A 17,049-nucleotide genomic window follows, 5' to 3' on the forward strand; every position below is an offset into this window, starting at 1 on the left:
TCATAACCTAGCCTGATTGTTATGCCTTGTCTCATTCATGAAACCCATGTTCCTAAGGAATCGAACATCATCAATGTCTTTCTCTCCGTGATTTTATATATTTAAGTGGTCAATATGTCCCAATAGCTCTTCGTATACTTCTGAAATCAGTTTTCTCCTTTCTAGTCTAACTGCTTCTATACCTTATATAATTATGTTTTTACAAAACTTTTTATTTTTAATTTTTTGGAGACTGGGTCTTGCCATGTAGACCATGATGGCCTCAAACTCATGATCCTTCAGCCTCATCTTTCCAAATACTGGAGTTAGAGGTTTGTGCCATCACACCTAGCTTTTTACAAAAATTCTTAATGCATTTTTGTGTCTCCTAGCTCTAACACTACATATATATATATATGTCTTTCATATGACTGCCAGAGCATTTCAAAATGAAAATTAGGTCTGCTTACTTCTCTTCTGTCCCCTGATAATTCATATATAGTTTTTTTTAAAAAAAGAAAAGAAAAAGAATACTGTCACTAGGTTAAACAATTAAGTCTTTGGGAACATCAAACTTTGTGACTAAGCCACAGCCATCTTAGAAATCAAAGTTTATGAAGTAGAACTGTCCTTCCCTAGTACAATTGCACATCAATACCCATTAGGCATTGGCTCCAGTACTCCCCACATAAATCAAAATCCATGTATGCTCAAGTCCGTTACGCTAAATGGTGTAGTGTTTGCCTCTAACCTACACATATCCAGTATACTTTAGATCATCCAAAGATTATTTATACCTAATACAATGTAAATGCTATACAAGTAGCATAGTTATATTGTTTAAGGAATAATAACAGCAAAAAAGTCCATGCAAGTTTCAGTGCAGAGGCTATATTTTCTTAATATTTCCAATCCATAGTTGGTTGAATCCATACATGTAGAACCCATGAATACAAAGAGCCAACTGTGCATCTCCTTCAAGAGAGGGATTGAGCGTTGGGAGCACAGTCCAAAGAAAAGCAGAAGGAGATGACAGAATAAAAACTTACCTGCTTTGCCAGCTCTTCCAGTATCTAGAATTTATGCCAATCTTATTTTCCCAAGTAAATCTAAAAACCAATCCCTAGACCCAACCAGAACAAAGCTACTCTATTTTTCTCACCACTCTTCCATCATTGTTGTTAACCACTCCATGTGAGAGCAACAAAGTTAATGTTGTTATCCTTGAGTTTCAAAAAATTTTATATAGGATACAGAGAATGACTATTTGACTAGACCAATTCTGCACATTTATGGCCCAACAAAATGACTTCCTAGGGATTCTGGTTAGCAGCTAATTTCTTTTCACACAGGGACTGACTCCTGCTGTTTGCCATTCATTTTCCGTGTGGACCTGTGAATTCAGAGGAAAGTACTGCCAAAAAATAATATTACTAAGCATTACTTTTATTAGTTTTCCTTTTATTCCTAAAGAGTCTCTCTAGGGAAGCCCATGTTATATTTAGAAGACAGTAACATAGAATATACAAAAAAAAAAAAAAAGAAGAATGTGAGTGATACCTGTACTTTCTCCTCAGCTGCCAAGCCCCAAGGGGATCTCACCTAGAATTGTATTTAAATTCACATATTTAAATCTAGAGGATAATTTTTAATGCTTAGTGCCCTCCAGGATTTCCTGACTATTTTTCCATTAAGATATAAATAACCAAGTGACAGACAAGAGAAAGGAAAACTAAGATTAGGTTTTCCTAAAGAAAAAAAATAATAAAATAACATTAATAATTAGTCACTTAGACATGTTAAGTGTAATCTAATTTTTAGTACTTATCTAGCCATTTTAAACAATTTGCAAAATTGCTAGCTATTGCAATTTTATAAATTTTTTTCAGGAAGAATATGTTTAAGAGTATAGATTTTATTTTTTTCTTTATTCATTTATTTATATGTGCATACATTGTTGGGGCTATTTCTCCCCCTTGTCCCCTGCTCCCTCCCTCTCCCCTCCACCCCCCTCACTTCCAGGCATAAACCGTTCTGCCCTTTTCTCCAATTTTGTTGACGAGAAGACATAAGCAATACTAAGAAAGACAAAGCATTTTTTCTAGTTGAGATAAGGATAGCTATACAGAGAGATTCCTAACATTGCTTCCATGCACATATGTATTACAACCTGACCTCTTCACTACTTCCCCAAGTCCAACAATATTACTGCATTTGCCCTAGATCTAAAGTCTGCATATGAGGGAGAACATACAAATTTTGGTCTTCTGAGCCTGGCTAACCTTGCTCAGGATGATGTTCTCCAGTTCCATCCATTTACTTGTAAATGATAAGATTCCATTCTTCTTTATGGCTGAGTCAAATTCCATTGTGTATAAATACCACATTTTCTTAATCCATTCATCAGTAGTGGGGCATCTTGGCTGTTTCCATAACATGACTATTGTGAATAGTGCTGCAATAAACATGGGTGTGCAGGTGCTTCTGGAGTAACCTGTGCTGCATTCCTTTGGGTATATCCCCAGGAGTGAGATTGCTGGATCATATGGCAGACCTATATTTAGTTTTTTAAGAAGCCTCCATATTGTTTTCCAGAGTGGCTGTACTCACTTGCATTTCCACCAGCAGTGTATGAGTGTTCCTTTTTCCCCACATCCTCACCAACACCTGTTGTTGGTGGTGTTTTTGATAGCTATTAGCTAATAGCTAATAGGGGTGAGGTAGAGTTTTAGTGTGGTTTTGATTTGCATTTCCTTTATGGCTAGAGATGGTGAGCATTTTTTCATGTTTTTTGGCCATTTGAATTTCTTCTTTCAAAGAAATTCTGTTTACTTCAGTTGCCTACTTCTTTATTGGTTCATTGATTTTAGGAGAGTTTAGTTTTTTGAGCTGCCTGTGTATTCTTGTTATCAGTCTTTGATGTGTAGCTGACAAATATTTTCTCCCACTCTGTGGGTGGACTCTTCAGTTTAGAGACCATTTCTTTTGTTGTATAGAAACTTTTAAATTTTATGTACTCCCATTTGTCCATCCTTTCTCTTAGTTTCTGGGATGCTGGGATTCTATTGAGGAAGTCCTTACCTATACCTATTGCTTCCAGAGTATTCCCTGCTCTTTCATGTACTAACTTCAGAGTTTTGGGTCTGATATTAAGCTCCTTGATCCATTTTGAGTGATACTAGTGCAGGGTGATAAACATGGCAGTTTTTTTCAGACAGATAACCACTTTTTCCAGCAACATTTGTTGAAGAGACTGTCATTTATCTTTGTTTTGTTGGAGTCCAGAACTGGGTATCTGCTTTCTTCATTTCCCTCCGAATCCTGCATTAAATTATTTTTGGGGGGAGAATGGTTTCCATCCCTTTTTCTTCTTCCCATCACTCCACTTGGTACTGTGCAGCTATGTTCTTAATAGGCTAGTTGGTGCTTTCAGTCACCTGCTTTCTTTCCCTTGGTTTAATTTTGTTTTGTGGCTCTACTGGATTTTTAGCTAAGTGTGTGTGTGCTATTTCTTTCCCTGGTCTGGGTATAATTTAGTATTAACTAATTCACAATAATAAAATTAATAACAACCAAAAAAAAACCCCAAAGAAATCAATGGGGAGAGATGAATAAACAAACAAGAAACACAACAAATAAACAAAAACTACAGGTTCAGGAACAATAGAATTTCAGTCTTAATTTAAGTTCTGTTGTTACTCCTCCAGCATCCAGTCTTGGTGTTGGTATTTAAGCAGAAGCTCTGTTGTAGTCTCGCCAGGTGGTTGGCTTATGGGTAGTGTTTTTCTCTTCTGTCTTTCAGTGGCAGCTGCTTGGTCAGCTCCTCCCTCGTGAGGTGTGCCAGTTTAAGTTTGCATGCTGTCCTCAAGTTCAGGAGATCAGCTCTGTAGCCCACCAGCTTTTCTGCTTTGAAATTGGGTTTTCCCTGTACTTGTTTACTGGGGGCTTGTTTCTTTGCCCCGCCCCCTTTCTCTGTGGCAAGGTCAGTGATCTGTCAGCCATCCCCCTGCTGTCAGTGTGTTGTGATGGTTCACTGCTTGTTTTTCAATTTTGCAGAGCCGTCTGACTTTAGGTTTTGCTCACTGGCTCAGGAGATGAGTTTTGTGGGCCATTACCTGCCCTGTTGCAGGCAGCAGCTTATCACTGGCCCATTGTTGGCCTTTCTGCATTTCCAGCCTTTGTTTACTGAAAGTCAGCCTGGAGATCAGCTCCGTGCTCCTTCCCCCATTTCCAGTGCACTTTCAGAGTTCCCACCCCCTCTGCCATGTGTTAGTTTTCAGTTCCTTGTTTATTGTTCAGCTTTTTGTTTTTTTGGGTTTTTTTGGCCAGGGAGGGGAGTCAATTTGACCAGAGGGCTATGCTGATTGATCGCAGGGGTGGCTGGGGGAATACCATGCGATGCTTGGCACTCACCTGTTTAGTCTGTTGTATGTCTCCCAAGCAGGTTTGGAATTGGTGTCTGGCAGCAGTGGCAGCCCACCTGTTTTCTCAGTGTAACGTGGCATGGAGGTTACTACAGACTAGGAGTTCAGAGTGTCAAAGTTTTGATTCTCCTTGGTGCTTTATTTCCACCAAGCATGGCTCCAGTATCTCAGCAAGATTTTTGATTGATGGAGCTCACGCTGTCTGCTTCTGTGCCCTAGTTGCCATCTTGGATACAGGGAAGAGTATAGATTTTCAACAGAAGTCTCCACTGAAATTGTTTTTAAGAAAGAGTTTTGTTTTTCTACCTAGCTCCTCCTCCCTCAATACTTCTCCACCTTCTAGATTCTTCTCAAGGAGTACCCTCTATCTTGGCATGGGGAAGGTGATAAGGGAATATGTTGGGGGAGAGAATGAATTTAAAAGATTAAAACCAAAACCAAAAATATTCTGGAAACCCCTCTTTACCATAGATACTAAGTTTGACTAGTTCCTCTGGGATGGGAACTTCCCAGAATCTCCATGAAGGCAGCTGATGGTGTCCTCAGGAAATGCTGTTGCTGGGACTGCACATGCTAAGTGATCATAGAAGCAGGGATTCTAACGTTGTATAAGGGGTACACAACATTAAGTGCTACTAGTGGCACATTGAACTTTAGAATTCTTTATTATTTGCTTGCATGACCATCTATTGTTTAGATGATCAATTGGGGACATACTTACATTATTGCTAAGAGAAGCAAAATAAAGCTTGTGTCTCTCTCCCTGGTCCATTTTGCCTTTGAGTACTTGGCAAGTGAGGGCAAGGCACTGAGGATGAATTCCATGTGATAGAGGAAACACTGCCTTATTACCCACCCTCCTCTCTCCTGCACATGGGAACTGCCTGGGAAGTGCTCCTTTCTGAACATACAAAAGTCACAGAGTATGGGCAGGGTTGGCCCTGGTTGTTTGCTGCCTTAATTATCATGTTTTTATCATAGTATTGTTTTGGCGATGGTTGCTTTTACTTGTATATCTTCGGATACAATACTAAAGAAACTGTCAGCAAACAAAGGACAGAGTTGTTTGGAAAGCAGGAAATTCAGAAATACACTCATTCCCTGGTATCCATGGGGAGTTGGTTCCAGTACCTGCCTCAGACACCCATCTGTGAAAGTTGAAGTCTCCTATATAACATAAGGTGGCCTACTGTTTCCATATAACCTATGCACAACCTCCTGCATGCCTAAAATCATCTTTAAAATTCTTATAATACCTAATATGAGCACTGCATGTATGGCTCAAGTGGTAGAGCACCTGCCTAGCAAGTGTGAAGCCCTGAGTTCAAACCCAGTACCACCAAAAAAATCTAATAGAATATAAATACTATGTATATTGGTTATTTACTATATACTATGTATATTGGTTATTTTTTCCTTGCTGTGAGAAAATGTCTAACAGAAATAAACCAAGGGAGGAGGATTTATGTTGCCTCTCAGTTTCAGAGGGTTCAGCACAATGTCACTTGGCCCCACACACTTGTGCTGAACATCATGGTGGCAAGAGTGTGTGGTGGAAGAAAGCTGCTTTGCCTCATGGCAGAAAGAAAGCAGAAAGTGATACAGGGCCTAGGGACCAGGTATAATCTTCAAAGGCTTGCCCCAGTGACCTTCTTCCTCCAGCTATACTCGACCTCCAAAAGTTTCCACAGCCTCCCAAATAGTACCACCAGCTACTGACCAAGAATTCAACACATGAACCTGTGGGAGACACTTCATGTTCAAACCATAACACTATGTAAATAGTTATTATACTGTACTGTTTAGGGGAAAATGACAAGAAAAATAAAGCTCGTACATGTTCAGTACAAATGCAATATTGAAGAAATATTTTCATTGCACACATGATTGGTTGAATCCACAGAAGCAGAACCCTGAAGTGAGAGCTGACATGGAGAAAAGAGTGACTAGCAAGAAGCCTGGGAATCTCATATGCTTAAGTCAGTTTCTTAGAACACAATGCAGCTAGTGTCTCTCCCCAGCCATTCTGCACCCCTTGTTTTGATATACCTCCTATTTACTAGACTCAAGCCACATTGGCTTTCTCTTGGTTTTTCAAATATGCCAACTGTTAGCCACCTCTGTGTCTTTGTACATATTGCTCTCTGTGCTTGAAATGACCTTGCCCACACATACATTGTCTCATTTCCACTCACATTTCAGGTCTCAGATTAAGAGTCACTTCATCTGTGAGACTGTGATGGATAGTTGAGGCCTTCCCCAACACACACCACAGACCCCACCTCAACAAGCTCCCTGCCTTCCATAATCTGCACATTCTTATACTCATCATAGTTTACAGTGACATGTGTCCTTCATGCACAGGCACACAATCATGGGTGTGATTTCTGCCTCCTTGTCGCAGCATCAGCTTCATGAGGTGCAGGGAATTTGTCTCCTTTGCTAATGATCAGAACTCTGTGAAAGCACAGCGCATGGCACATTTGAGTGTGAGCTGTGGATTGCTGAGTGAAGAAAGATGAACACTCAAGTGAGAAGCAATGAAGGAAATTATATTAGCAAGAAAGAATTAATAGGCAAAAATTATTTCAGGTGATAGCTTTAATAATAATCTTAGCTACGTGTTTATCCTTATATACTTCTCAACAAATTTTTTTTTGAAACAAGGTCTCACTATTATAGCCCAGGCTGGCCTTGAATTCATGATCTTCCTACCTCATCCCTCCAAGTGTTGGGATGGCCAACCTGAGTTCCCAAAAAATTTAACCACCATTATTTTACTGGGGTCCCATTAAGAGGAGAAATATATGGAGTGGGTGTGGACAACGACTTACCCATTCAAGAGATCTTGTGTCTATGACATACAGTTACCTTGGTAACAGAATCTTGCATTTGTGTAATTTTAGATTTTACAAGTTTTTCTATGACCTTTCTGGTCCACTTATTGAGTCAGTTCCAGCTGAGTTTTCAATGTTTCTGCAATAAGTTTTGTAAATACTTCCAAGGTTAATATCCATTAGGCTCTAAAATCTTGTCTGCCTGTTGGTTGGATCCATTTAAATTTGGTCCCTTTTGTTCTATTGAGACTCAAAAATTAAATTTTGAAACTGTGAACACAAATGATTTAATTAAAAATAAAGGCAGGCTTGTGTATATGTTTTACATTAACATAAAATATAGGTTTGGTTCTGTTGTAATTCCCAGGCTCACCTCATTCAGGGACAGCTAAATCTTACTATTGGTGGTAGTATTATGTGGTATCTATATATACTAAAACCCTATAATTACCTACTTCTAGCTTATTTTTTATATAGCTCTAATATTTCCAGAACCCTATCTAAAAGGTCAGTGCAAACTCCACTAAGTCCACTTAGTACTATTTAAGTCTTCTTGCTTTAACTGTAGCAGCTATTGCTCGCTGACATTACTCTTTCCCTTTTCATTAATTTCTATCTCTCTTTGCATTTGAACACTCATGCATCATATTACATTGTTGCAAAAAAGAGTAGTCATTTTGTCCAAACTGGAAAACCACCCCACCAATGTTTATTTGATGTGTGCACTTGGCCATCAGCCATATTCTATGCTAGGTACATCTTCTGGGTGGTGAAGTAACTGTGAGCTGTCCTACCTACCCTGTTTTTTCCATAGTCACCACCATAGACTTAAGACACAGATGGTTCTCTTCAGTCTTGTTGGTCACCAAGGCTGAATGTCTAGAAACTATGGTTGTACCCTCTGTCCCAACTTCACATTGTCACTGTCTCTGGTCTTCATACACTCAGGTTTCTTCCAATTTAGGTGACCATTAGTACTGAAGATTTATATGATCTAATTCAAGGTGGAGTCTATGGCCATACCACCCTGAACACTCCTGATCTCCTCTAATTCAGGATAGGAAGGAACAATGTATTGGAAAGGTATGTGGTCTTGAAGACTACTGTTTTCTCAGAAATAAAACCCATACTTTACCTTTTGTATGCAAAAACAGAATCAAGTTCACATTGTGGATTTCATGGCATAAAAAGTACTTAATAGCTTTTAAAAATTTTTAACTCCTTCCCCGAAATGATTTGTAATTTACATTTTCAACTAAATTAACATATTTAATATTTATTTCCATCCTACATTTTAAGTAAGGTTAGTACTATTATAGTCTTTTTGAAATAAAGATACTGAACTCAAAACATTTAAAGTATTGATGGCCAATCCAGGGGCTGGTGGCTCACACCTATAATCCTAGCTACTTGGGAGGCTGAGATAAGGAGGATCATGGTTCCAGGCAAAAAGTTCATTAGACACCACCCTACACAGAAAAAAAACTTGGCCATGGTGTCAGGCACACATCATCCCAGCAACAGCAGGAAGTATACAAGCATCACAGTCTAGGTTAGTCTAGGCAAAAATCAAGATTATGGATAGAAAGCTAGACAGACAGATTGATTGATTATATATAGTGATAGATAGATGATGATGATAGACAGATAGATAGAAGGATAGATAGATTGGATTAGATAGATATAGTCATATAGCTAGTCAAAAGAATGAGAAAATACAACTCATTGTGATTGTAAGCTCTGGTTCCCTTTTTCAATCACTTGTGCTAGAAATAAAATGATTTCCTTAATGTTCTTCTATGCCAGTGTTTCTTAGGCTTTGAGGATGTAGCTGGGTATACATAGGGTGGAAGAGAAATTATGAGAAGGAAATAGTGAAGTAAAAATAAAAACATAAGAGACATGAATGGAAGGATGGTGGTCTAGAAATTTGAACAGGTATTTAGAATTGGGGAAATGAACTTAGAGCCTCAAAAAAAAGAGTGTGATTTTGCTATACCCCCTTCCACATATGCATAGTGTACACACAGATTCCAATGGCACAATCACTTTCCAGATGGGGTTGGTTGACATTTTGAGAACTGATGAAGCTGCAATGCACAGTGAGTCAGTGTATGACTTTCCTGAGTTTCAGTCCTTACTCTTTTACTAGATATTTGTCATTCCATTGTAACATCTTATGTTTGTTTATAACACCTATCCCAGGAAATTTAAAGATATTTTCCTTCTTGGGAAATGTAGACATTAAGAAAATGTTTTGAGCAAAGCTACCAAGTCTCTAACATCACCATTCTATCAGTGACTTACTCCTAACCCCAACAGCCATGAAACAATAAAATTATTCAACCTATGTTCTGTTCATCTTGAGAATTACCACATCAAAGCCAGTGTCCTTAAAGAGCTTTTCTGCTGAAGTAGATGGTAACTTCTGCTTTCCAGACAATTTCTCAGTAAAGGAAAGAGAATGGTGATAGGGAAAAGTTTCAGTTTGCTTGTTGTTTATTTTTGAATCATTAAAATGATAGCTGTTGTAGAGCACCAGTGGATCATGCCTGTAATCCAAGCTACTTTGGAGGCTGAGATCAGAAGGATCATGGTTTGAGGCCAGCCCAGGCAAATAGTTCATGAGACCTCCCCATATACAAAGCAATCAGAGCAAAATGGACTAGAAGCATGGCTTGAATGATAGAGTACTTGCCTAACAAGTGTGAAGCCCTGAGTTGAAATCCTAGTACCACAGAAAAATAAAAAAAATTTTTTAAATGATAACATTCACTAAAAAGATGTGGGAAGCACAGACTGAGGAGGGGTAGGTTTATTACATAAATGACTAGCATGAGGCTCTTAGAAGCTGTGTCCATTTTAGTTTGTTTCTCAGTAGCACTCAAGAGGAGCAATGATTAAGTACTAACAAAAATCAAAGGTAGTCATCTTTCCTTTTGTGGAAAGGTGGAAATAAGCCTTAGAGTATATCAGAAATCATTACACAAGGATTTGTAGGCAGGAATGACTCCATCAGTTTTTCCGATTTATCACATTTAGGATGAGGGTAGTCATGGACCTACACTGGAAGAAATACCCTAGACATACACATCCTTTTGATGAGTTGTACTTTACACTTTCTACTTTCAGGTGCTGGCCCCAAGTTTGGTGGTGCTATAAGAAATCTGTCAATTTAGGATAGGTCTCCTAAGCAAAATTTCCAGAGTTTGAGATTTATTAATGCTGATTTCTGGTTGGACCAAAGAACAAAGAGGAGGAGCCAGCTCAAGTTCATGTCTGTTCCGTGACAGGATAAATGTATGTTATTCTCTATTTATAGGAAATGGAACTTGGCCTGTGCTGGTGGTGCTCAAATAGGATAGGGTGACTGGTACAGTCTGTCAACTATAATTTAAGCTGTCTAAATGGTTTCCACAAATTCCACCTACAATGGACAAGGTCAAAAGCAGTGAGAAGGTACCACCTCATTAAGACTGAAATGCACCTGGCTCTGAGCCTCACACAATCATCCCTGGTGCTAAAATTAGTCCTATTGACATTCCAACACTCCATCTTTCCATCTCATATTTGGTCCAATTAAGCACAGAGGACAGTTAGTAAGGGAAAAAATAGTCTAACTAAATTAATTGAGTTCTAATACAAGGGAGGATGAGCATTGCCATTCAGTCTATTTCAGAGAACAATGAGACTTTTATTGCTCATAATGCCAAGTGTCTCATATTCATTTAATGTTTTCTTAGGCATCAGGTGTGCTGTACCCTGGGAGAGAAAATTCAGAAGTGGGTTTCTGCTTTAGTTCTTTCAAAAGAAAAATGTGCTATATGAACCTAAACAAAAGAAAGCAAACGCACACACACATAAATCTTATGAATAGTACTAATATAATTAATGGGTCATGAAACAATAATAATGAACCTTACACGGTGCCTTGATTGAATTATTTATGAGAACCAAAGAAAACCCATGGTGCTTTACAAATATATTGTATCAGAAGAACAGAGTTATCTTCATCTTAATTATGAAAGGAGTAAACTGAATCTAGGATTAGAAGAAACATGGAGATTATTTATTACAATACTTTCTCTGAAAAAAATTGGGGCCAATGAGGTTTAGAGATTCACACAGGTGACCTGCTAGTTTGCCTGGATGTGACAGAGCACTGGTCATATCCTCAGATCTTCTAGAAGTGGGTGCTGCTCTTATTGCTGGACTACACAACTACTGGCCATATTAATAGAAATTCTTTGTCATTCCCTTGAATACAAAAGTAATATATTTTCTTCATCTGAGTTCCCATACTTCAGTAGACACAAGAATCACCTATATCTTTCCACACTAACCAGTGAGGGGTCCATTTACTGCTATTCCCATCATAACTTAAAGAGAATCTTTCACAAAATTTGAGACCCTTGATATCCTGCAAATGAAGGAGGATGTCTTCCTTCAGATTCCTTTCAGTAAATCCACTTAGGTGGCACCAACCTTGATTTTCAAATGAAACAGTACATCTATCAAAGGAAAGTAGTGGCATCTATATCACACATCTGAGAAGGGACTGGGAGAAGCTTCCCCCAGAAGCTTGTGTCGTTACAGCCATGCAAAACCTTGCTGTGGTCAGTGTCATAACCTCTAGGAATCCTCCAGAGGAGTGTACCAAAGGTTGTTGCCTCTACCACAGCTACTCTTATAGCTGGCCACTTTACTCCTGAAACCTTTACCAACCAGGTCTAGGCAGCCTTTTAGGAGCTGCAGGTTCTTGTGGTAACTGATCCCAGGGCTGATCACCAGCCTTTCACAGAGTTGTCTTATGTCAACCTGTGTGCCATTGCTCTGTGTAACTCAGGTTTTCTCTGTACTGTGTGGATATTACTATCCTAAGCAAAACAAACAGTGCTCCCTTGGTGGGGCAAACCTGGTGGATGTCAGCCAAAGTTCTGTAAAGAAACTCCAGAAACACTCATGGGAGGTCTTGCCTGACCTTGACTTCCACAGAGATCATGCAGAGATGTAGAAGGAAAAGCAGACTGTAGCTGAAAAAGCTGTGACCAAGAAGGAATGTCAGGGTGAATCCTGAGTTCAGAGATACTCCCCCTGAGGTTTCAGACCAGCCTGAAAGTGGGCAAGTGCCTTCTATGCCTAGTCAACAAGTTCCCACTAAAGCCTGGAGTACCTGGAAGACTGGCCTGCAATGCTCACCACTCAGCCACTGAACGGTAGGAATAGCCACTGTGTGTTTTTGGCAGCTCTTCTATAGTTTTTTAAGCAAAATGGAAATAAGGTTGGCAGAAACAAACACCACCTTCTAAAAAGAAAAAAAAAATCATCTAGTGTTTTAAATAAAAATTCACTCTTGAGACTCACCCCAAGATATTCTAATTTGGAGGGTATTGCCAAAAAAGTCTAGTTTCAAATCTGTTTTTATCAATCCCATGAGTAAGTCTAATGCATTTCAACCATGGAACACACTTTGAGAAACACAGTGCTCCATGACTTACCATAACATTGATGAGCAAGTTGAAAAACAATACGATTCTTTTTTCCATTTTATGGAACCTCTCCCTGTTTTTACCTCACTAATTGAGTAAAAGTAATTTTTGTCTTTTGAATGAAACCTGTAATGAGAAAGATTTCAAAGGACTTTCAGTCCTATTTCCTCTGCCTTCTTCCAGATTCCATGTCATTTACTCATGCCTAATTTTTTTGAAGAACATATTCTGATGCTAAAATAAGACTTAGGGATGATCAAAATACCAATATACCTGAAGCCACAATTTCACTTTATCACTCTGTATTTCACTTCCTTGGGCTAATTCAGCTTTGCATACAAACAATAAACTCAAGACTATATAGCAGATTCTGTGAGGATTGCTTAGAGACATCAAAGCAGTCCTGTGAATATGTTCAAGAAGTAGGGAAATAAGACCTTTAACACACCTTTTTTGAGTAAATTGAGATATAATTGTACATTTTATAACATTATATATACTTTTAAATGTATATATTGGAATGGCTAAATCTAGCTAATTAACAAATGCAAAACCTCACATAGTTATCTTTGTTGTGGTGAGTACACTTAATATCTACTTTCTTTCAATTAACACTCTTAACTTTGTAATGAAGCACTAACAGTACAAATACGTGAAAACTCAAAGTGAGAAGAGTGCTTTCATTCAAAAAAGTCACACAAAGTATATAACAACCATAGCGTATAAGCCAAAAACTGAAGAACAAGTCAGAAAGGGTGAAGGATAAGTAGGTAGTATATATCGAATGTGTGCAATGTTAGATAGCAGAAAAAAAGGGAAGCAAATATGTCAGCAATATGTCCTAGAAAGAAAGGATAGACTTTTGTCTAGTTATAGTCTATAACTGGTGGACAATGCAGACAGTGTCAAAATAGTCCATCTGTGCATAGCCAGGATAAGGTAAGGAAGAACTATTAGAAATAATTTTGAAAGACTTTGAAATGGGGGAAAAAAAAATCATGGTGTCCTACCTAGCTCACCCTTCCACACTACTTCTTTTCATTGCCTTTCAGTTCTCTTACAACTCAGTAAACTGTACTATCTTATACAGTAAACTATCATACATGCAGATGATTCTTGTCCAAAGATATACAAATCTATAGAAGACATATAGTTTCTTATTGGGAACATGGACCAATTTTGTCATCATACATATTTATGATACACATTCATACACATGGGTAGGTATACCATGTTTGCCATGTGCTAATTTTATTCATTTATTTATGTAGTCATAAGGGCTGGTGGAATGGCTCAAGTGGTAGAGCTCCTGTCTATTTATATAGTCATGATTGCACTTTTGGGAAAATATATATTATTCAACAAAAGCAAAGAAAGAAAGTTGATCTATATAATGAAATTAAATTAAAAATATTCCTCCAGGTAGAATGAAAAAAATGGAGAATAGTGTAGTAGGCAAAGATGAAGCTGATGATGAAGTAGAACCAGGGTTAAAGCCAGAACACCTAGGGAAAACATAGAAATCCCAAATACTAGAAGATAGGAGAGTGATGCTCAGCTATTTGATATGTGATGGATGGGTGACCTGATTAATCTTTATCAATGTTAAATTTAAAGGGTGGGTTAATAGCAACTGAATGACTTAGCTGTCCCCTAGAGTCTCACATCCAGGTACCATATTTCTATCTCCCTTCACACAACCAGAGAAGATAGATCTTATTAGCACTATTTGTATAAGAGCAAGCTAAATCTCAGATAGCTGAAAAGGCTTGCAAAAGTCAAACAGCTAGTAAATGATGGTGTGGTATAGTTAGAGCACAAATCCACATTCTTTCTATTTTTTTCATGTCAACACTTGACATATTTGAACTTGTGGAAAGAAAATAAAGTGAATTTTTGTTTTCCTCTATTGAGATACTAAGCAGACAAAGGTCTAGCCAAGACATTAACAACAGGAAGAGGATCAGAGAGAAGGCACAGCATAAGTAGATTAAGTCTCAGTCAGCAGAGTTGAGCCTGAACTGACACCAAGGAAGGGGACAGGGCACATTTTAAGCACTTTGGAGTCTCTCAAGAAAACTAAGAAATGGGTTGATAATTGCAGTGCTCGGGTTTTGAGCTCCTTAAATACAAAGGATTAAGTTCTCTTATTTTTCAGGATGAATGACAATTTACTGGTAAAGAGAGACATTAGGTCTGTCATAGGCAAGTTTTATAATAATCAGGGCTGCATTTACAGGAGAATCAAAGTTCCACACTGTTGGTTTCAGCTTTTCTAGTTAAGTTAGCTTCTTCTCAACAATACACTCTCCTGGGAGGAAATGAAGGAAGAGCAGAAGAAGGGATATATTGAGACAAAGGAAATATGCTACTAAATTCTTCTGACTTTTACTTGTTATGAGCTAGAAGAAAAACACTAAGACCAAAACACAGCTGCACATATTTGAGGACCTAAGATCCTCTCTGTCTTTCCTTTGTAACTCACTGTCACTTTTCTCCAGTTTTTCCATACAATGACATGGCCCCTGGAATTGTCACTCTTGCCTCTTGCATAAATGGTCTCACTTTCTCCCTTCTACTTCTTCCCTTCCCTGACAGTATCTGCATAAACAGTAGCTATCACATCTCAAAAAAAAAAAAACCTTCCTAACCTCCTTAGCTTAGCTGCAACTTGTCTCCTTTCTCCTCATTCACCTCTTTTCAGTTGCTCATTAACATCTTTCTTACCCTTTTTAATTTTTGTCAAAGTGTGCTTATATCTAAGTATAATTATATTGCATTTTGTTTAGCCCCAAATATTAGTGCCATGAGAGCAAGAACGTTGACTTGTTTATTTATATTTTCCCAGCATCTAGAATAGTTTCTGGCGCACACATCATACCCCCAAAATATTTGTTTCATCAATAAATAATAAAATATGTGGCTAGGGAAGCAATGAGACACAGAATGACAATCAATGTAAAGTCATAAATGGAAAAAGAAAATAAAGACTAATTTGGAGTGTTAGGAATTGCATTTTGGGAGACATGGATGCAGGTATCCCTGAGTCAGTATTCCAAGAAAGGCAGGAAAGTGGGAGTTTATATGTTGAGAAGGAAGAGGTGTGAAGAGACTGACAGAAAAAGAAGGTGTGGTGGCTCAAGCCTCTAATTCTAGCAACTCAGGAGGCAGAGATCAGGAAGATCAAGATTCAAGGCCAGCTGAGGCAAAAAGTTCATGAGACACCATCTTAACCAATGGCTAGGCACAGTGGTACACACCTGTGTACCACTACATGGGAGGCGAAAATAGGAAGATCACAATCCAGACTGGCATAAGCATAAAACTATGCCCTATTCAAAAAATACCCAAAGCAAAAAAGGCTGGGAGTGTGGCTCAGGTGGAGAGAGCCTGCCTAAGAGATGTGAGGCCATGAGTTCAAACTCCACTACTACCAAAAGAAAAACCACTAATTCAACAATTAGAACTGTCATGAGATAGTAAGATAGTGTGCACTTCCTATCATAGAGGCACAGTATTAAAGCCAAATGAAATATCAGTTGCCTTGTGAATGAAGCAGAGATTGGGCTAATCATAGTCACTAATCACTTGAGGACAAATACTGTCAGGAGCTAAAGATGTGTAGTTGCAAGATCCTGTGAGTATTAAGGACAATGAAACTTAAAAAACTGGAACAGCTGCCTGCTCATGGGAAATATGCTCAATCATATGTAGGAAACCTAGTGGACATTCTCGTGCCACTTCTGTTCCAGGGCACCAACACTGAAATGCCACCATACTTCATGAGAGGGCAGATCAATGCCTGAGAAGAAAGAAACCACAAATATCTCTTACATTTTTAATCACTGGTTGCTTATAGACCCAGAAGACTATTCAAAAAAGTCAGAAAAAGAGTTCTTAGAAGATACTAGTCAGATAACCTGAATTGGGGAGATATTTATTTGACTGACCACAATTTTGGAGACTAAGTTGTAGGAATGCTGAAATCTATTGAGTATCTATAAACTAATGAAAGACTTTTCCTATTCGTAAATGTCAGAAATTAAAGTCTAAAAGTCACACTAAAAGAAACTTGCTATAAACAGAATACTTTCTTTCACTATAAAATAGCATATATCCATTTAAACTTCATCAGAAAAAATTAAATAATTATACTCACGGCATAATAGTTAAAATAATACTCAGTGTTTCTAAATAATGTGATAATATGTCACACATGTAGCATAAAAGATAATTAATTTTCAAAATGACAGCTGCAAAAATCTTCCTTTAAACATTGGAGAGAAAAGATGTGTTTCTCAATTATGATACATGCAGTTC

At 38.1% G+C, this 17,049-nt stretch overlaps 1 pseudogene; it reads left to right on the top strand.

Annotated features, from left to right (window-relative positions):
* The window catches only part of LOC109680082 (small ribosomal subunit protein uS2 pseudogene), a 90,897-nt pseudogene extending 78,444 nt beyond the window's left edge, over window positions 1-12,453 (top strand).
* Window positions 12,454-17,049: the final 4,596 nt, after the last annotated feature.

Source organism: Castor canadensis, chromosome 14 (assembly GCF_047511655.1).
Source record: "Castor canadensis chromosome 14, mCasCan1.hap1v2, whole genome shotgun sequence".
NCBI lineage: Eukaryota > Metazoa > Chordata > Mammalia > Rodentia > Castoridae > Castor > Castor canadensis.